Source organism: Schistocerca piceifrons, chromosome 3 (assembly GCF_021461385.2).
Source record: "Schistocerca piceifrons isolate TAMUIC-IGC-003096 chromosome 3, iqSchPice1.1, whole genome shotgun sequence".
NCBI classification, from domain to species: Eukaryota; Metazoa; Arthropoda; class Insecta; order Orthoptera; family Acrididae; genus Schistocerca; species Schistocerca piceifrons.
The window spans coordinates 273,417,345-273,439,947 of record NC_060140.1 but is presented as its reverse complement, the minus strand read 5'-3'; positions in this window follow the sequence as shown (position 1 = coordinate 273,439,947).

Sequence of the window (22,603 nt, the reverse complement as noted above, 5' to 3'; positions counted from 1 at the left end):
CGTACATTTTTTTATGGTTTGTATTAAACAATTACACTAGCCCCTCTCCTCACGTTCGGTCTGTGGAATCGGTTCGTCAGTATTTGATGTGGTTTACGAAATATATCCAGCAGTAACGTTAGGTTGAAAATGGTTCAAATGGCTCTGAGCACTGTGCGACTTAACTTCTGATGTCATCAGTCGCCTAGAACTTAGAACTAATTAAACCTAACTAACCTAAGGGCATCACACACATCCATGCCCGAGGCAGGATTCGAACCTGCGACCGTAGCGGTCGCTTGGCTCCAGACTGTAGCGTCTAGAACCTGACGGCCACTCCGGCCGGCGGTAACGTTAAGGGTGAGTCCCTTAAGACGTAACACCCCAATTATTCCGTTGGCGATTGCACGTATCGACAAGCGGTGTTCGGCGAATCATACCCGACTATAGGGCACATACTTTGGTACATGCACAACAATCACAATGTTTATATTGACCGAAATGGCTCTGAGCACTATGCGACTTAACTTCTGAGGTCATCAGTCGCCTAGAACTTACAAGGGAACCTCCCCATCGCACCCCCCTCAGATTTAGTTACAAGTTGGCACAGTGGATAGGCCTTGAAAAACTGAACACAGATCAATCGAGAAAACAGGAAGAAGTTGTGTGGAACTATGAAAAAAATAAGTAAAATATGCAAACTGAGTAGTCCATGTCAAAGATATGCTACATCAAGGAGAGTGTGAGCTTAGGAGCGCCGTGGTCTCGTGGTTAGCGTGAACAGCTGTGGAATGAGAGGTCCTCGGTTCAACTCTTCCCTCAAGTGAAAAGTTTACTTTCTTTATTTTCGCAAAGTTATGATCTGTCCGTTCGTTCATTGACGTCTCTGTTCACTGTAATAAGTTTAGTGTCTATGTTTTGCGACCACACCGCAAAACCGTGCGATTAGTAGACGAAAGGACGTGCCTCTCCGATGGGAACAGAAAACATTTGATCGCAAGGTCATAGGTCAACCGATTCCTTCACAGGAAAACACGTCTGATATATTCTATACGACACATGAAAGGAATATGTTGTCGACCCACCTAACTTGTAAACTTGGCGAATGGGTAAAAAGTTTCTTCTACCTTGCCCGATTTAGGTTTTCTTGTGGATGTGATAATCACTCCCAAAAAAGTGATGAAATCACAAGAGTTTGTCTCATAAACTGCAACAAATGAATGCAACAGTTTCACAGTCGCACAGTTTTCCCTGTGCTCTGTCAAAACATATGTTTTTAACGTTTTCAAGTTTTTCCGTGTGTATACCGTCAAATCCTGCATGTGTACAAGCAAATCTGAACATGTCCTGGAACTCTGGAGAGCGAAGTTGATTGTGTGTGTGTTCCTGAACTTTGATAATTGTCTGAAAATAAAAAATTAAAATTTTCAGCCAGCGGAAGACTTGAACGAAGGACCTCTCGTTCCGCAGCTGCTCACGCTAACCACAGGACCACAGCGCTACTTAGCTGGATTACTCCTTAATGTTGCCTATCTTGAGCATGGACTACTCAGCTTGTATATTTTGCTTGTTTTTTTCATAGTTCCACACAACTTCTTCCTGTTTTCTCGATTGATCTGTGTTCAGTTTCTCAAGGCCTATCCACTGTGCCAACTAATAACTAAATCTGAGGGGGGTGCGATGGGGAGGTTCTCTTGTTAGAACTAATTAAACGTAACTAACCTAAGGACATCACACCCATCCATGCCCGAGGCAGGATTCGAACCTGCGACCGTAGGAGTCGCGCGGTTCCGGACTGCGCGCCTAGAACCGCTAGACCACAGCGGCCGGCCCTGATGATGAATTTTGAAAACAAAGCCAACTGATTGATCTTACTGTAGTCTAACTGTACTGTAAAAACTGGACTTAACAAATTTCGTATGGTTTACACATAGCAACGGAAACTTAGTACTGCTCCAAATGATGGACGTAAAATATCAGTATGTGGCACCAGGAAGCAAGTTAAATAGGAATGAAAACCTTGCGCAAGTACAATGCTAGGATGTGCAGCTATTCCAAACACCGCATGCTGCCATCACTGTGTTCTTGAAAGTGCAATTCGGCGGCACAAATAACCAGAAAAATGACTTTCTTTCGTGAGGAGACGGAGGTGGAATTTGACCTCGCTAAATGATGCAAAGTAATTGACCTTTAACAAACTTTACTGCAAAAACTGAAAATCGTTGTCTGCCTATTGTTGTCACCTTTACAAAAGAATTTAGAATAATTATTTCTCTGCCTAGTAATAATTTCTGAGAAATGGTAAAGAAATGTAAAATCTGTAACCTCTGAGTGCTACCCACGTGAGTAAAAAACTTTACTTGTTCTCGTCTGAACAACCAAATCAAAGCTTCCACTAAAACCTTTCGTTATTCACACACAACGTCATTACGCGCAAGCGAGAATGCAGAAACAATTTACCTAAAAAAACACTCTTCACCTGTCCAGTTAATCCTTACAGAATCATAATTCACAATTCGTCCTTCTCTGGATCATTATCTTTGTGCTCTGCAAGCCAGTTCTATTCGCTCTGTTGTTGTTGTTGTTGTTGTTGTGGTCTTCAGTCCTGAGACTGGTTTGATGCAGCTCTCCATGCTACTCTATCATGTGCAAGCCTCTTCATCTCCCAGTGCGTACTGCAGCCTACATCCTTCTGAATCTGCTTAGTGTATTCATCTCTTGGTCTCCCTCTACGATTTTTACCCTGCGCGCTGCTCTCCAATGCTAAATTGGTCATCCCTTTATGGCTCAGAAAATGTCCTACCAACCGATCCCTTCTTCTAGTCACGTTGTGCCACAAATTTCTCTTCTCCCCAATTCTATTCAGTACCTCCTCATTAGTTATGTGATCTACCCATCTAATCTTCAGCATCCTTCTGTAGCAACACATTTCGAAAGCTTCTATTCTCTTTTTGTCTAAACTATTTATCGTCCACATTTCACTTCCATACATGGCTACACTCCATACAAATCCTTTCAGGAAAGACTTGCTGACACTTAAATCTATACTCGATGTTAACAAATTTCTCTTCTTCAGAAATGCTTTCCTTGCCATTGCCAGTCTACATTTTATATCCTCTCTACTTCGACCATCATCAGTTGTTTTTCTCCCCAAATAGCAAAACTCATTTACTACTTTGAGCGTCTCATTTCCTAATCTAATTCCCGCAGCATCACCCGACTTAATTCAACTACATTCTATTATCCTTGTTTTCATTTTGTTGATGTTCATCTTATATCCTCCTTTCAAGACACTGTCCATTTCGTTCAGCTGCTCTCCCAGGTCCTTTGCTATGTCTGACAGAATTACAATGTCACCGGCGAACCTCTAAGTTTTTATTTCTTCTCCATGGATTTTAATTCCTACTCCGAATGTTTCTTTTGTTTCCTTTACCGCTTGCTCAGTATGCAGATTGAATAACATCGGGGATAGGCTACAACCCTGTCTCACTCCCTTCCCAACCACTGCTTCCCTTTCATGCTCTTCGACTCTTATAACTGCCATTTGGTTTCTGTACAAATAGTAAATAGCCTTTCGCTTCCTGTATTTTACCCCTGCCACCTTCAGAGTTTTAAAGAGAGTATTCCAGTCAACATTGCCGAAAGCTTTCCCTAAGTCTACAAATGCTAGAAACGTAGGTTAGGGGTAATGCAGGTATAGGCTTAATAATGAATAAAAAAATAGGAATGCGGGTAAGCATTATTGTGGCCAAGATAGATACGAAGCCCACGGCTACCACAGTAGTACAAGTTTATATGCCGACTAGCTGCGCAGATGATTCGCTCAGCTGCACAGCTAAAACACGACTTCCTGACTACCTGCTCTTAGAATGCCTTCTGCAACGACAGTGCTACCAGCAACCAAAGACCACATTGCTTGAACTCAGAACCTCTGTGGTGTAACGTACAGAATATCGAAAACTAAAAAGTAAACTGAACTCCGAACAGGTGTTGAAAGCACAACGACACCGACCGACCGCCGTGTCATCTTCAGCCTATAGGTGTTAATGGATGCGGATACAGAGGGCATGTGGTCAGCCACCGCCCTCCCATTCGTTGTCAGTTATGGTGACCGGAGCCTCTACTTCGCCTTCAACTAGCTCCCCAATTGGCCTGACAGGGACTTTCACCCCGTTTGCCAACAGCGCTCGGCAGACCGGTCACCATTCCAAGTGCGAGCCAAGTACAACAGCACTTAACTTCAGTGATCTGACGGGAACCACTGTTACCAATTGTAAACAATTGATAGAAAATATACAGTATACACATGCGAAATACGGCACATCGAATGAAAATAAAGCTTTTATCACTTTCCTTGAATACCAAAAATAAACTAGGAAACTTGTATTAGGAATTCAGCGGCGATAAATCGGATAAATCTTAGAAATGATTCTCTTAGAACTTTTACTGCTACTGATCTCAGAAAACACTACTCACCACGGATATCACAAATCCTTAAGCCGGCCATGCAGGCTCCAGCCAGGACCGATTCAGGAGGGTTACTGGCTGGAAAATACCCCTTCTCTCCTGGAGACCGGCTCTGGAGGCACAATGGACGCCTCATGAGCACACACCGCGCGTGTCTAGGACGCATTGTCACGGTCCGTGCGGCTCCCCCCGTCGGAGGTTCGAGTCCTGCCTCTGGAGGGGGTGTGTGTGTGTTGTCCTTAGCGTTAGTTTAAGTTCGATTAAGTAGAACGTAGGCTTAGGGACCGATGACCGCTGCAGTTTGGTCCCATAAGACCTTGCTACAAATCTTTGAGGAGCACACAGACACAGCCTAGAAACTATATATTTTGCCCAGAATGCATCTTTCACTCCACTATGAAATGTGGAAGTGTTCTAAAACATTCAGGCAGACTGTCATGTGAAATCGAATTATATGTAGTGCTCTTGGGGCTTATTTGGTAGGTACTTTGCCTGGAAAAAGACGTAGTTACAGTTGTGGTCCTCTATACAGTATTTAGTGTTGGAATCTTGTAAACAGCTGCGAGCGAAAATTTCCACTCAGACGTTTAACTTGTCGTATGCTCTCCTATAAGATTTTTTCTGCGCGATTCCCTACCTCCCATTTCCGCGTCGTTCCCTTGACCAGAATATTTCGTGGAACTCTGGGTGCTGACATTTAGTACCGTACTTGACATTTTTAAGCCGGCGCTATGAATCTTGGGGCTGACCTCGCCTTTCGTGGACGTCGGGAATCGCAGTAAGCTCTCCCCAGAAGCGGCCTCTATGGCAATGCCACCTGACTTCACACCACACACCCTCCGCAGAAGTTCGTCACTGTGGCCTCAGCTAGAGGTTACAAGACAGCTACATACTTTCAGTATTGTCACTGAAATCGTTGTATTTGCTGTAACGCTGAAGTCATGACGAAAGAGCTGTAGAAATACTAGCGATATCACTGAGAGTTCTAGTACTTAATGCCAGGTTTTATGCTTAGTGACGGCATCATCGATAGTGCTGTCAATACTAGAAAGTGAGCCAATGTGCTGGATGATCTTGCAAAACTTTCCAAGAATGGTGAATTTGCATTATGATTCGAGATCAGGCTTATATAGTTTAATGCGAATCACTTTGGAAAGTTCTTTTCACATCCCTCCTGGAAAACGTGTGGCATTTAAACGTTCCCCGCATCTCGTGGTCGTGCGGTAGCGTTCTCGCTTCCCACGCCCGGGTTCCCGGGTTCGATTCCCGGCGGGGTCAGGGATTTTCTCTGCCTCGTGATGGCTGGGTGTTGTGTGCTGTCCTTAGGTTAGTTAGGTTTCAGTAGTTCTAAGTTCTAGGGGACTGATGGCCATAGATGTTAAGTCCCATAGTGCTCACAGCCATTTGAACCATTTTTGAACCATTTAAACGTTCCCAAGCAGGTGAGGATGTGGTTTTAGAAAGTTTCCATAGAGAGCTATCTCAAATTGAAGATTTGCATAACGCTAAATTCTCACGGCACAGGAATAGCACTTACGTATATATAACGTTTTAAATAGAAGTGTTAAACGTCCCTACAGCAAGTTGGATTGGTCAAAACTAGGACAAAACTTCATATAATGTTACGCACCAAACCAATACTTGGCCGGCCGGTGTGGCCGTGCGGTTCTAGGCGCTTCAGTCTGGAACCGCGTGACCGCTACGGTCGCAGGTTCGAATCCTGCCTCGGGCATGGATGTGTGTGATGTCCTTAGGTTAGTTAGGTTTAATTAGTTCTAAGTTCTAGGCGACTGATGACCTCAGAAGTTAAGTCGCATAGTGCTCAGGGCCAGCCAAACCAATAATTGTTGAGACATGCACCAATCTGTCTCCCCATTCTCCTCGGTTTGTTACGTAGAAGTAGCCACTGTAGGCAGTGCTGCACGTGGTTACACCGAATTCTGACATATCCTTCAGCCTTTCTTTGCAGAGAGTCACGCATTGTGTCATACAACGCCCCTGTAATGCCTGCAGATTGTCGATGGGTTAGACATAAAATGATGCCTTTAAATGACCCCTCAGCTAGATATCCAAAGGAGCCAGGAAAATTACAACACTTGAGATATGCACAGTGAATTGTAACTGTAAGAAGACATATACCACCGAATACTACATGTTACTCGTCGCAAGAAAAACGGCTCGTATCTCAACAGATGTTGGCATCCGGACATGGTACTGACACTGGTAGTCAGTAGTCTCATCGGGAGGAGGAGGGGGGCATACATTCTGGTTTTAGGGGGATTCGGTTATGCACAATGTTTCTGGTTATAATACAGGGTGATTCAAAAAGAATACCACAACTTCAGGAATTTAAAACTCTGCAACGACAAAAGGCAGAGCTAAGCACTATATGTCGGCGAATTAAGGGAGCTATAAAGTTTCATTTAGTTGTACATTTGTTCGCTTGAGGCGCTGTTGACTAGGCGTCAGCGTCAGTTGATGCTAAGATGGCGACCGCTCAACAGAAAGCTTTTTGTGTTATTGAGTACGGCAGAAGTGAATCGACGACAGTTGTTCAGCGTGCATTTCGAACGAAGTATGGTGTTAAACCTCCTGATAGGTGGTGTATTAAATGTTGGTATAAACAGTTTACAGAGAATGGGTGTTTGTGCAAAGGGCAGGCAGCCCGTGACAGAGCACTTCATCACTGGCTTCCAAGAAGCCCTGATCTTACCCCCTGCGATTTTTTCTTATGGGGGTATGTTAAGGATATGGTGTTTCGGCCACCTCTCCCAGCCACCATTGATGATTTGAAACGAGAAATAACAGCAGCTATCCAAACTGTTACGCCTGATATGCTACAGAGTGTGTGGAACGAGTTGGAGTATCGGGTTGATATTGCTCGTGTGTCTGGAGGGGGCCATATTGAACATCTCTGAACTTGTTTTTGAGTGAAAAATAACCTTTTTAAATACTCTTTGTAATGATGTACAACAGAAGGTTATATTATGTTTCTTTCATTAAATACACATTTTTAAAGTTGTGGTATTCTTTTTGAATCACCCTGTACTACTTGGGGCATTCAAAATTGCTGTTCGCAGCTACCCTATGTACGTTTACGCTTTCCCATTATGGCATTGTATTTTTGATATATTTCAGTTTTCAGTTTTATTCACACTGATTATTCCGGCTCTTAATGAAACACAAGTTCATCAGCAGCTTTCAGAACAACAGTCAACTATAATAGCTGTCATGGTCTGTTGCTATAACGAGATTTAGAAATTGAACACTGCCACATCCTGCAGGCGCCATCTGCCGATAGCTGCGTGCACTGGTCTTAGGGGCTTTGTACACTGATGAGCTGAACGTTATAAGCGCCTACTTAAAAGCGTGTTAGTTTACTTCTGGAACGCACTTCAGCAGCGAATCTGGATGCCATGGATTCGACAAGTACTTGATACATTTCCAAAGGCTTGTGGCGCCAGACTCCTATACACAGGACACATTGAAACGTCCCCTTTTGAAAATTATAAATGACTGTGCTGGTAAACCTCTTACGTGATTTGATTTTTAAACAGTGGAGCAAAACTGAACGTACTCAGACATTTCTCTTTTTACTTATTCTGATCAACAGTAAACTCACACACATTTCTTTTTAGCGCAAAGCAATCTGACTTTCAATAATCCCTACAAAAGAATGGCCCTGACTAACAATAACCTATGCCTTTCATGAATCACTTACCTCACAGAAATCTTCGTTAATCGAACTACTGCAATACAGCGATCGCCAATACTGCCAGCTAAAAACAACAACAAACTACTGAAGGCATTGACTACTGATAGGCATAGTTAGCAAATGAGCAAATGAAAGATTGATACAGAACAAACAATGTATTTACCTTAATAATGTTCAAAAGTCATCATATGTATATCAGTTCATGATATCCAGTCTTACAAATTTCCTTTTTCTGGCGGACACACGTCCAGATAGTCCGCTCTCAAAATTCTGCCATCTCTCTCCCCACATCCACCATTGCTGGCGGCTCACATCCAACTGCGCAACGCTACGCGCTGTTCACATCCAACTGCCCAACACTACAATAGAAAATATTCCAACAATGCAAATCATCCGCAAACTGCACACAGCACAGTCAGTGATTTTCATATAGAGCGCTACGTGGCGTTACCAACATAAAAATCTAAACAGCCTACTTACAACATATGTCTCGTTATTTACGGGCGGTTGGTTTGAGGGCGCGGAGTTGGCACCCTATAGCGTCCCAGTTGGGCTTCATCCGATTCAGATAAGTCAAATATAATGACCAAGACATCAATGTAAGGTCACTATCATGCTCCTCAAACCATTGCAGCACGATTGTGGCCTTGTGACATCGACAGTTATCCTGCTGGAAGATGCCATTGCTGTTGAGGAATACATCAAGCATACAGGTTGTTCCTAATAATGTTCACGTACCCCACAGTGGTCATACCTCCTTCGATTGATACCGCACGTCCCATGGAAACGCACGTGAATGTACGCATAACATAATACTGCTACCACCAGCCTGAGTCCGTGATCCATTCCATGTTTCGATCAGCCGTTCGTCTTGCTGACGACGTATCAGGACACGGCCATCGACCTGGTTTAACAATTCATCCGACCAGGCGACACGAGTCCATTGATCCGCGGTCCAATCTCGATGATCCCGCGCCCACTGTAATCGTAACTGACAATGTTGTTGGGTCAACGTGGGAACACGTATGGGTCCTCTGGTGTGGAACACCATGTTCAACACAGCGCCCTGAATGGTGTGTTCCAAAACACTTGTCGCTGGGTTAGCACTGTACTCTGTCGTCAGATCTGCCACATATCGCCGCCAATACTGCTTTAGGGAGGGGGAAGCCTCCGATCCCCATGTTTTGTGATGAGGTATGGACGTTCAACTACTTGTGGCCTACTCGTGGTTTCAGTATCCTTCAACCACTATCCACAGATGTTCACGACAGTAGCACCCGAACGACCGACCAGCTTCGCCGTTTCCGATGTGCACGCTCCCATGCATTTGGACACAACAATCTGATTTTCGTCAAAGTCGCTTAAGTCGGCGGATTTCTGCATGTACGCCACTTACCGATGGTAGAATGATTCCCCATTCATCTCTGCTCCGCTGATATACTTCTCTTACCGCGTCACGTGCTCTCAGGTCCACTAGACAACATACAACCTCTCGTTGGGTAGTGGTCATGATGTTTAGGCTCATCAATGTATGTTTTCATAACCAGTGTGATGTGTGCAACCGGAGTAGGCACTACACCTCCGGCATGTTTATGACGTAAAGCTTTACTGTAGGTCTGATCTCGACTGGTCTACATTGGACTGCGCCACATGCCGTAATAAGATAAGGTGCTGCATCCTTCTTGTTTCCAGCATGCGAAGTCACTTTAGGGCCAGAGCAGGTTACATATTTTTAAAAATACCTCTCCATCATATTCTGTTTTATAGGACACTACACAGTGCTTTTAATGCTTTGACAGGGAACATTTACCTGCTAGGATATTTTATGAACGCTGTCCTACGTACCCACTGCTACCAAATATCAGTCATTTGTTTAACACTTTCTTGGTAATCCAGTCTCACTATGTGGAATCACGCGACTATTATGAAATTTTGTATTTATTCCTAACGCCAGTTAGCAGGTGCCTAAATAAAGGTGATACGAGTCACTGGGAAATAATTTATGCACTGTACTGACATTTAAATAAAAGTGAAGTTTAAGCAAAACACTTTAAATAGTTTCCTTGTAATAGTACTTCGGTGGAAATTTAACTACAATTTATGAAAAACACCTGGAATACCTCAGAGACAGGGTTCCCTGAATAATTTATTAAATTTACTGCTCCACAAAGTGCATTAAATGTGGTTAAACAAAGCAATTATTTTTCATTTCAATAAAATAGGATCCTTGTAAGCCGGCCGAAGTGGCCGTGCGGTTCTAGGCGCTGCAGTCTGGAACCGCGAGACCGCTACGGTCGCAGGTTCGAATCCTGCCTCGGGCATGGATGTGTGTGATGTCTTTAGGTTAGTTAGGTTTAAGGGGACTAATGGTCTTAGAAGTTGCGTCCCATAGTGCTCAGAGCCATTTGAACCATTTGATCCTTGTAAACATTACAACACTTGGTAGATGACAACTAAATGACTAGTAATTAAATTTGAATTTTCGGCACGAAGTGTAAAGAAAACACCGTTATTTGGATAAGGAACCGTATGACTTGTGATTGCATTTATACAGTAAATTGACAATTTGAGACTAAAGCGATGGCTGTGATGATTTCCTGTGGCTACTCAAAAATACGGAAAAAGTACCCATGCCTCTTACTGTGTAACAAGCTCTTACTATTCTCGTCTTAGCGTCGGGTTTTCATAGTAGAGAGCTAACCAGTGTACGCCATGAATACTAAACCAAATTTCTTCAACATCCGAGACTATATTAAATAATCTTGCTGCTCTTGTTGTCACATTCAGCACAACATGCGAACACTTTGCACGCTGGCCGCAAACTGACTCTTACCACGAAGAAGCCTTGCAGTTCGACTACCAGATCCACAATTTCGATTCCGGCCAAATCAGTTTCGTTGCAGAGGGATTTCCCTCCATATTTTACACGATTACTAACCTACGTTTCCTGTGCATGAACCAGTATTACAAGTAAAGTTGTAACATTTCCATTCTTTTACAGAACATTACTTTTAAAATTACATCCATAAATTAAGTACAGTACATAAATACACACAAATAATGAATGAAACATTTACATAGATGTCACGTCAAAGATCATGGTGATAGAGATGTCGCATTAAATAAAAGCCGACCAAGAAATTATATGAGATAAATATAGAGAATACTGATACTGGTGTTACAGGTGCTTCACTTTTTTTGAGAGGCAGTTTATATTTATGGAAGTTGCTCACTTGTCGAGCTGTGTATGCTCTTTAATGCGAACTCGAAACACTTACCAGTAAACATTAGATGTCTAAAGCTACTATCGACTTCCCCAAAATGTTATGACTAATGTTTATCCTTATTATACAAAAATGGTTCAAACGGCTCTGAGCACTATGGGACTCAACTGCTGAGGTCATTAGTCCCCTAGAACTTAGAACTAGTTAAACCTAACTAACCTAAGGACATCACAAACATCCATGCCCGAGGTAGGATTCGAACCTGCGACCGTAGCGGTCTTGCGGTTCCAGACTGCAGCGCCTTTAACCGCACGGCCACTTCGGCCGGTTTTTACTATATAGCTTAAGGCATTCACAGAATCGTAGAAGCAGACATTATCCAATCAAAGCATGAAAATAAAAATACTGCTACCATGAGCATCTTACGGTGGCGTGCAAAATATGGAAACAGAAGCAAATTTGGACAGGCTACATAGTAGCGCCTGAGTTGTTAGATGATCGATCATGTGTCACATCTCCTACGCGGAGCTCAGTATTTTGTAAATGTTATAATTTCGAGAGGAAGGCTGTGTAGGGAGCGAGTCGCCTGCAGGAGTATTGGACTACTGCGCCACTTGCGAACGCCGTGACCTGCGTGTCGCCCGTCGAACTTTCTCCGATCCCGGAGCGTGGGAGGAGGGCGATATGTGCTGTGGGAGGGGAGAAGAGGTAGGGGGGAACTCTGCTGTAGGTCAAGGCCGCAACCATCCCTCCCTCCCTCCTCCCCCTGCAACCTACCCTTCACCCCCCTGCATCGGCCCAGCCTCCCACGCACGGCCAGACCGGCGGGTGTGCGGAGAGAGTACGCCAGCGATAATCAGGGCTGAGCGGTCCAGCACGTAGCGGCTGCAACGCCATCGCTTAACTCTGTTCCGTTGCCTCGCCTCTATAGTTTCAAACGTAACGTGCACACATCGTAGCGATCACAGCAGATTTCTAAATTCTGCATTAAAAGGGGTGTTCAAATTAGTAATGCAACACATTTTTTTTACGTAGCCAGTCTCGGTTCAAAACATACAGAATTGTAGGACTTCGTGGGATATTCCTGCTTTATTTCTTCTAGTTTCATATATTTCCGACAGGTGACACCTCTATACGTAGCCTTCAAAATGGCGTTTGTAACGGAGGCGCTTGGCAAGCGGAGACCTGTCATTGAGTTTCTTTTGGCGGGAAAGGAGAACATCGCAAGTTTTCAGAGGCACTTGCGGAATGTCTGCGGAATCCTGGCAGTGAACAGAAGCACGGTGAGTTGCTGGGCGAGCCGTCTGTCATCATTGCAACAAGGTCACGCAAACGTGTCCGATCTCCAGCGTGCCGGCCAGCGCACACTTCTGTGACTACTGCAACGCTGGAACGTGCGGACACTCTCATTCTATGTGAGCGACGGATCACAGTCAGACACTTCGCTTCTTAACTGGACGTCTGTGTTGGTAGCGCTGACACACTCGTCCACCAGTTGGGATATTCAAAGGTATGTGCCGCCTAACAGAAGACCATAAAGAGCAACGGAGGACTCACTATTGCGCAGAACTGCTTGGGCGTTACGAATCTCTGCGTGATATTTTTTTTGTCGAATATCGCCACAAGCGATGTGACACGGGTCCATTGCTTCGAAACGGTAACAAAACGGCAATCCATGGAGTGGCGCCAAACCACCTCTCATCAGATGAAGAAGTTCAAAGCCACAAGCTCAGCCGGTAAAGTAATGGCGACAGTCTTCTGGGGCTCTGAAGGGGTTACTCTGTTTGATCTACAACGACGAACTCGGAAGTGTATTGTGCTACTCTCAGGAAATTGACTAAATACGCAGGGACTATGGGAGAATTGGAACAGAAGGCATTGGAAGCATTTGAAATGTAATCCTACAAAAAAGAATATTGAAAATTAGGACTCATAGGCTAAGGAATGAGCAGGTTTCCCATAGAGGAAAGGATATATCGGAAACACTGAATAGGAGGGCCAGGACGATAGAATATCCGTAAGACATGACGATATAATTTGCATGGTACTAGAGGGAGCTGTAGAGGCTAAAATGTGTACAGTAAAACAGAGATTGGAGTACATCTAGCAAATAATTTACTACGTAGGTTGCAAATGATCTCTGAGATGAAAAGGTTGACACTGGAGAGGAATTAGTGGCAGGCGGCATCAAACCAGTCAGAAGGCTGGTGACTAAAAGAAAAAGTGAAAACTGCACTGATGTTAAGTTTACACTGTTGTAACTACTGCTACCTGTCTGGTGTTCATGTTTTAGTGTTTTTATTTACATTAAGAACTTACGTCGAATTCTTTTTGTTTTTCTATTGTGGAAATCGCAATTATGTTAATATGACACATTTATAATTACTGTTGGCTCTGAGAGCGTTGTTGCCCAAAGCAAAAAATAAATAAATAAAAGTGTCTACTCCCATCTCTCCATTCTCTTCCACTGTACGGAGATGAACACTTGGTAAGAGCAGATTTCTATGGGTTCAGTGTAGGTAGAATTTCGCCGCTCGCAACAGCTCCGGCTCGTCATTTAGTTTGCTGTCATCTACCTTTGTGTGTGTGTGTGTGTGTGTGTGTGTGTGTGTGTGTGTGTGTGTGTGTGTGCGCGCGCGAAATCAAGGGCAGGCAAGTCACCGTGTCGGCACCGTTCCACAAGTCAAGATACGGAGCGAGAGTATTTCAGAATAATATTCACATTCTGATGGTATTTGCGCACAGGGAAAGAACAAGCAACATGCATAATAGTCGTTCTTAAAACGTATTCAACCAGGCAGCATTTCTGCACGCGGTCGTAGACGAGTTCCATTCAACGGTCCCTGTGAGGATTACAATTCTAAGCGAAGGGGTGCTTCAAGCTTACCTTTCAATATAAGATACGACGCCGTGGTAGTCGCCATATCAAGGCACATTTCAGCTCACCACCTCTGTATTAATTCAAACGTTGCATTTCTCTTCCCTTCGAGATGTATTCTCACCTGCCCTTAAGTTATTGCCACGATGGCATCTGCGTACGTGTTTCACTTGTCTAGTTGCATAACGGCGTGTTCATTGAATCAATTCAGTCCCCGTTCGCCGTGTTTGCCAGCTGCCTTGGACAGCTGCGCCTCATGTGCTGCCCCCTGTTTACTGCGGTTAAGCCTTCTGCCGTAAATCTTACGAAACGACCGAGTGGCGTGAATGTGCCACGCGGCTCAGCCTTGTACGAACAAGCGGACAGCGCCGTGTCTGCCTGTAACGAGCGTACATAAGCCAATTGAAAATATTACTGCAGTCAATCTTGAAGTGCTCACACAGGTAGAATACTCCCGTACACCATGCAATGTAAGCATAAACGAATACATTACCTGTCTGTACGAGAAGCCATAATATCGTACAATAAACGCCAGTTACTAGTTCCGGTTTATAAACGACTTCCACATATTTTACTTGGCTTACGACAGGGCTGGATCAGAAGGCAGTAATTACACTTTTACGGCTCTCTAATTCGTTCATATCTGAGTGACATTAATAGCTAATAAATGGATGAAATTAATAGATGAAGCCTCAAAGTATTAGTAGTAGCTGTTGTTAGGGTCTTCAGTGAGAAGGCTAGTTTGACGCAGATCTCAATGCTAGTATCTTCATCTCTGCGAAACAACAGCAACCTGTAGCCATCTCGATTTTCCTACTGTTTTCAAGCGTTGGTCTTCCTCTGCAAGTTACCTTCCATTGCGTGTGGCTCTTCTTAAGTAACAGAGCCCGGTATTTTTGGTTCAAATGGCTCTGTGCACTATGGGACTTAACATCTGAGGTCATCAGTCCCCTAGACTTAGAACTACTTAAACCTAACTAACCTAAGGACATCAAACACATCCATGCCCTTGGCAGGATTCGAACCTGCGACCGTAGCAGTTGCGCGGTTCCGGACTGAAGCGCCTAGAACCGCACGGTCACCGCGGCCGGCTCGTTCTCAACGGGGAGTGTTGATTAGAGACATGGATATCGTCAGGAGAGACCCAGGAAAGTCTGATAGGACCGATACTATTACTTTCTGCATACATAAATGATCTGGCAGACAGGTCGGGCAGCAATCTGCGGTTGTTTGAAGATGATACTATGGTGGACGGGAAGGAGTCGAACTTGAGTGACTGTAGGGAAGTAGAAGATGATAGACAAAATTTCTAGTTTGCGTGATGAGTGGCACCTAGCTCTAAATGTAGAAAAACGTAAATGAATGCGGATGAGCACGAAAAATAAACCCGCAATGTAATGTGCTGCTTGACATAATGAGGTCGTTTAAATATCTGGGAGTAACGCTGAAAAGGGATATGAAAGGGAACGAGGGTGTGAGGATTGCTCTAGGGAAGACGAAATGTCGGCTTAGACTTATTGGGAGAATTTTTGGAAAGTGTGGTTCATCTGTAAATGTGGCCACGTATAGAACGCTTGTGGACCTACCATTGAGCAATACTCGAGTGTTCGGGATCAGTACAAAGTCGGATTAAAGGAAAACATCAAGCAATTCAGAGGCGGGCTGCTAGATTTGCTACCGGTAGGTTCGTACAACACTCAAGTGTTACGCAGTGAGACGCCCTACTAAACCCGCAGGAAAGGACAGGTGGTTTAAGTTGTGGAAAGGGGCGAAAACAAGCGGCTGTCAGTTACACCCGAACATACAACCTTTTATCTGATCAAACATTACAAGAGCCAAAAAAATTTTAAAAAAAGCACAGCTTTAGTTTTGAAACTTAATTAGCTGTTGAATGCACTGTACAATCTCATGCCTTAAGAGCAAGACCACTTTAATTTAAAAGCGGCTGTAAGCCAATAGCTTAAAGCTCATCCAAAATCAGGAATTTAAAAGGCAAAGCCTTATCTCAAAACAATTCCTTAATTATGCTGAAGGCCCAAAATGTCTGACTCTTTAAGACCAAACAACTTAAATTCAAAATCGGCTGAAGGCCAAACACTTAATAACAATAACATTAATTTTAAAAATGCCAAAGTCTTTCCAGAACACAGTTCTTAAATTAGGCTGAAGGTCGAAACCATCTGACGCCTTAAGAGCAAAACAACCTTCATCTAAAAAATCGGCTAGAAACCATACAAGTATAAACAGCAAGAACAAACAAGAGAAGCCAGTACACCCAAGGGCGCGCAGAAGTTCCAAGGGTGAGCCTGGAATTCAAACGCTAACGCTCGCTTAGGTGAGACAGGTAGTTGGCCCAACTATTGTCGATCTGACGACAACCCAACCGACAGACAGTCAACGGACCGACCGACAAGATAACCTCCACTTCGCCCGACCAGCACACAACAGGGAGTTCAAAGGAACAACGTAGAAGGTATTGGCGCCCACAACCAGTTACACATTGAGCTGTCAAACTACACACCGTGGTGGACGGCGGCAACACGATGAAGAAAATACACTGCCTGAATTCAGGTCAACGGCCAGGACAGGTAACCGGAACGTTAACGGCCACAAGGCAGAAGATTCCGCTGGTGCACTTCAATTCAAATAACCAAGTACGGTTATACTCCACCAGAGTGTGGTTAAAATTTACCAACCTGAAAACACACGTTGTATTCACGGGAATATCCCAACAGCTGACAATGAACTCCAAACGACACAATGTGGACAGTCGTGACTTGCTGGTAAATGAAGCCAAAACTAAACTTTCATGTCCAGAATCGGTGAGCCACGAACCTTGCAGCAATAAGAACAGCACCACTCACTTCGACACCGCATAGAGGCCGCCAGCGGAAGACGGCCAAACTAAGCACCACGAAGATTTCCTCGCTGCTCGACGCCAACCGACGAACTGCACGCACACCGCACAGCCGGAACTATCACCGCCACGCCTGGAAACAATGAAAGGACCCAATATACGTCGGCCGATGAGACGAGCAACCGAACGACCAACTAACGGTCGTCCCCCTCCAATCTGCCTCCATCGGACAGTTCATGTGTGTCGCCAGCGATCGGCGAGCACTAGCTGTCGATGCCTCACCGGCGCTCCGTCCCCGAATTCACTGCTGCTGCGCTCCGACTGTACTGCTGGTCCAACTGACTGCCAGACACACGACGACCCGGAAATACTATCAGATGCTCCAGCGTTGGTACAACAGTGCACTTATCGATACGCGCTGCTGCTGCCGCTCATGAGCAAGTAAGGCAGGAAGATAGTGGCGCCAGTAAATGGAATAAGAAAACGAGGTGGCAGTACCGTACTAGAAGATAACAATGAATAAATGGCATGAACACGAGCCGTGCACGACTCACACAGATGCTTCGGGAACTCAAATGGAAATCCCTGGAGGGGAGGCGACGTTCTTGTCGAAGAATTCTATTTAGAATATTTCGGAAGCCGACATTTTTAAGCTGACGATTCTACCGCCGCCAACATATATTTCGCGTAAGGACTACGAAGATAAGATACGAGAAATTAGGGCTCATGCGGAAGCATACAGGCAGCCGCTTTTACCTCGCGTTGTTTGCGAATCGAACAGGAAGGAAAGCGACTAGCAGTGGCAAAGGTACCCTCCGCCGCACACCGTACGCCGGCCTTTGAAGTATGTTTTTGGATGTAGGCAGATTACGAAATACGATTGCTTGATGCCTCACGATAGGTCCTGTCAAGCTATTTTTTCATTTAGTGTTGTTGTGCGTGATATTTCACTTCTCTCCTATTCGATTCTGTACCTCGTCACGTAGAACAGAACCCGACGACGATCGCTCGAGATATTGCCTATGCCTCTGTTCCCTGTAGGGTACACAAATCAAAGCTCATTGTCTCCACTGTATGCATACCGTGAAGCAAGACGTTTGTTTACGTCCAAGTGGTACATATCCGGATATGGGCTCCTTATTAAAACTATATCCACTAAGTTAGAATCCTGTAATAGGAATTCTGAAGCATCCTGTACATGTCGTATAAAGTAGAGCGAAGAGGAAACATCTTTCATCTTAGCTCGTAGGCCTATTTCCCAAGTATTTGTAACGAAGGAGACTGACGTTAAGAGCTCCGCTTGGCGGACATTACGCCGCATTACTAATTCTGGACTACTTGTCTTTCAGCTTTAGCACGGTTTTTGGTTACTTTTGAGAGAGATTCAGTGCCATCATTGACGAATGGCCGGCCGCGGTGGCCAAGCGGTTCTAGACGCTTCAGTCCGGAACAGCACGACCGCTACGGTCGCAGGTTCGAATCCTGCCTCGGGCATGGATGTGTGTGATGTCCTTAGGTTAGTAAGGTTTAAGTAGTTTCTAAACATTCTGCGTGGTGTCTGTTTGTTCTATATCGTGTCTCCTTACCACTTTCGCGCAACGACGCTCTGAGCGTGTTTATTAGGGAATTGACTAGTTTGAACCTGGGACCTGTTGCTGGTAAGGAGACGGCAGACCACACATGACATGTAGAATTCAGAAGAGTTCAGTGAGACTAGCGATGATATAACCAAATACTTAATGATTTCAGCGTCAGCTCCACTGCACTCCCTGTAAAGGAATCTTAATACTAACTAAATTTAGTGGAAGGGGTTCAAGGCTTTCCTATTTTTAGTTAGCTGGTAAAATAACGTCGAAAAAGCAGTTCAGTTTACCACTGGAAATTTTATTCTACTCACAAAACATCATTTATAAATTGCACTATTGATAAAAGGAAATGTTTTAATACAGGATGGTAAAAACCAACCGCGTTCAACAAAAATGTGAACGAATATTCCCTGAATGGGTTTCCAAGTTCTACAATGGATCGAAGAATGACCTATGCCATATCACATCTATAATCTAGGTTTAAATTAAGTTTCACAAAAGAGCAAACTATCAAAATGGTCTACAGTGACCCTCAATTATCTGTAATTATTTATCTAACTTGTCGTAAATTACAGTGGCTGATGTGGCTTCTCAGTAACTATATAACAGAAAATTCATCGCGTTTCAAGTTTTTACTTCAAGTGGCAAATGTGAACACCATGAACATTAATTGACGATCGACACTAGCATTACGCAAAAGGGGGATGTAACAGATGAGACTTCTGCAGTTCTGAGTGAAGCTTTATGCGCTGTTATGTGGCATCGCGTGCGTTCATTACCTTGTCGGTGTCCGTCAGGGGGCGGCGGGCAGCACAGCTCCGCTCACCTCGCCATCTCGGAAGTAACTATCTCTTAACTTCTCCTTACTACAATTTACCGAAGTTGGTATAAAAAAAAAACTATCTGGCTGTGTTTTCATCTGACCAATCAGGGTCTCAATGTCAACCTTAAGCTCCCCGTACTTAAATTCTGTCTATTCAATGAGAAACGTTATACTTTTCGTGGTGGGGCAATGTTTTTATAGTTTGCAACGTAACAGAGACGCGAAAAAGTCTCACGCTAAAACTTGCAGCTGGTGTGGTCCTTTTAGCGTTATCGTAAGATCTATACTGTTCTTCTGGAGGGCTCTATCTTTTAACATGGGCTGGGGGGTGGTCCTAACGTAACAGAGATGCGAAAAAGTCTCACGCTAAAACTTGCGGGTGGTGTGGCCCTTTCTGTGTTATCGTAAGATCTATACTGTTCTCTTGGGGGCTCTAGCTTTTAACATGGGCTAGGGGGTGATCCTAACGTAACAGAGACGCGAAAATGTGTCACGCTAAAAACGTGCGGGTGGTGTGGTCGTAGCGGTTAGCTGGTGGCAACGTGGGTGTCCGTCCCTTATCGTAGGGCCTTCTCGCTTAACACGGTTCTGCTCTCGGCTTCTGTTCTCGTTTCTCCCCTCGGAACTGCGTCTGTCTCACGGTGGGAAGGTATGACATGCATTTAGGCATTCTTGTGTTAGTCTCTGGTATTCCATTTGCTCACTCGTTACTCGTATTACTTTGGTTAATTTAATGTCACGATTTATTCGGAGCTATGTGACGTACTACTGGATTTACTTATCATGTCAGTGTTTTCATGGAAGGTGTTGGATTTGCCTGACACCTTACATATCACCACCCTTCGAACTTAATTTTTGCTCTGAAGTTAGACAATGATTGAATTGTTGTCTAAGTCTGTCAAAAATTAATTCTTTATCTAAATTTTGTTGCCTACTTTTCAACCACGTTATTCTGGTTCTATGCTAGTTTGTATTACTAATTTATATTTTTATATTCTTCCAAATTATTCTCAAAAATGACAAGAGAAGAATATTTTTATGCTATTATTAATTTTTAATTATTTCCTTTCTTTATTTAAGTGTGAAATTTTTTTTTTAAGAAGTTTGTTATCGAAAGTGAGGAGTCTTTCCCATCGATTTTCTTAGAAATATATTTTTTTTATAAATGTGGTAATTAATTAAAATCTATTACTAACACATTTTCTAAATATCATGTACAAGTAAAATGTTTTTGTTTCTAGACACTCATTTTAACATTGTTACACTAACATATAAGAATTATTTCCAAGAATTGCTTTGACGAAGAAATATACATACACAAGTATTGAGATATTATCCTAACAAATGGTACAAATGTTAAAAAAAGGGAAAACATCCAACAAGATAATTTTTTATTCTTTGTTTTTTAAGGAGAAAATAAGTAAAATATAGTTATTCTTTTATTTTTATGAGGAGAAAATAAGTGGCATATAGTTTTAGTGTTTATTATGCCTTACTTTTGTTCTTTATATACTGTCCATTTCAGAACTACTGACTTATTTTTATCGATAGTCTATTTTTTACTTTACTCCATAGTCAATGACTGTTATTTTGTAGTTTATTAGCTGTCTGGTGTGCTTAACTTATTTAGTTTTTCACATGTTTCTTTTGCACAATTCTTACATCACATAATTTGATTTCACACATTCACACAATCCTATGAATGTTTAAGCATGAGGTTGGCGAATATTTTTGCACAAAGGTGGTGGACTTGAGCGAGATGGATGTGGGCAAGTATTTGATGTACAGCTTCGTTCGTCGTTCCTTGTTGGCTTTGAAAGTGTGTGTTGCTGTTGTGGAGGTCCCATAATGGAATGGAGCTGTGAGTGCAGAATCTCGTGGTTTACCGGCTTTGTATGCGTGAAAGTCAACGTTATGTGTCGCTGAAAGCGGTCGTTTTTCGTTGTAATACATCGCAGACGACTAGTTTACAATAGGATAGGGGTTTGGGAAGGTATGTTGTCTATTCTTCACCCATCTTCTTTCTTGGTCTCAATCTTGTGAATCTTCAGCTTCTGTTCTTCCTGCTTTTTCTCTGCTTCTTACTTGATTCTTGGTTCTTCTCTGGGCAGGATATGGAAGTATTTATTGATAACTAGTCGCTTTGAAGTTCTCCTCTTAGTAACAGTTTGATAAATTGTTTGGGCGTGTCATTTTTACTTTGTGGACGTTTTCTTCAGTTTCGTGCATCAGCGTGCTGTTTAATAGTGGTATCGTGACTTTTACGCATATTTTTTGCCAGTGGTGGCTTGCCCAAGCGGTCTTCTCGTCGGGCCATTTTTTGCTCGCTCTGCTCCGGCGTTCGGCCTCCCGTCGCGTTACTGCAGGGTGTTCCGTCCCAGCAGGGTTCCGCCTAGCAGTCAAATTTATTTCCCACTTCAGTTACAAGGGCCTTCTGTTGGTCTCGCTGTCCTTTCCCTTCTCTCGACGCTTCTGCCTTGTAGGAATCGTATCTTGCTAATTACCTCCTTTTCTTTCTTGATACTTCTTGCGTTGCAACTTGTGGGTCGTTGCATCTGGTCTTTGCTGGAGTTTTTACAATGGTTCTTACAAAAAGTTTTTACTTATAGTCATCTAACATATGTCTAGTACCTACATTATTTTGCACCTTAAAAAGCTTTACAAACTTCGGCGCCCTTTCCACATTACAATTCTAAGATATTTTGAATCTTAACTTCTACAAAAATCCTCAAATTAATTTTTTATTTTTTGTGTAGTGTCGTGGTGTACAGCATTTTAGTATTTCATGCTGTTAGACTATCTATGCTTTATCCCTTCACCTTAATCTATGGTGCTATTGGTGTTATTTTTGTTTTTGTTTTTATTGAAACTACTTTCTTTTTCCCACCTTCCTCTCTCTTCACTCTTCTTTCTCCTGACGATCTTATCTGCAACTTAATCTTGAAATATTGTGCTGATTATTTACCAGTAATAAAATTAATCTTCAAACTTTTTGATATGGCTCACATGGTAAAGTCCTAAGGTTTTGGCTATTTTTGGGTTCATTAGTTCCACAGCATTATCATGAGCAATTC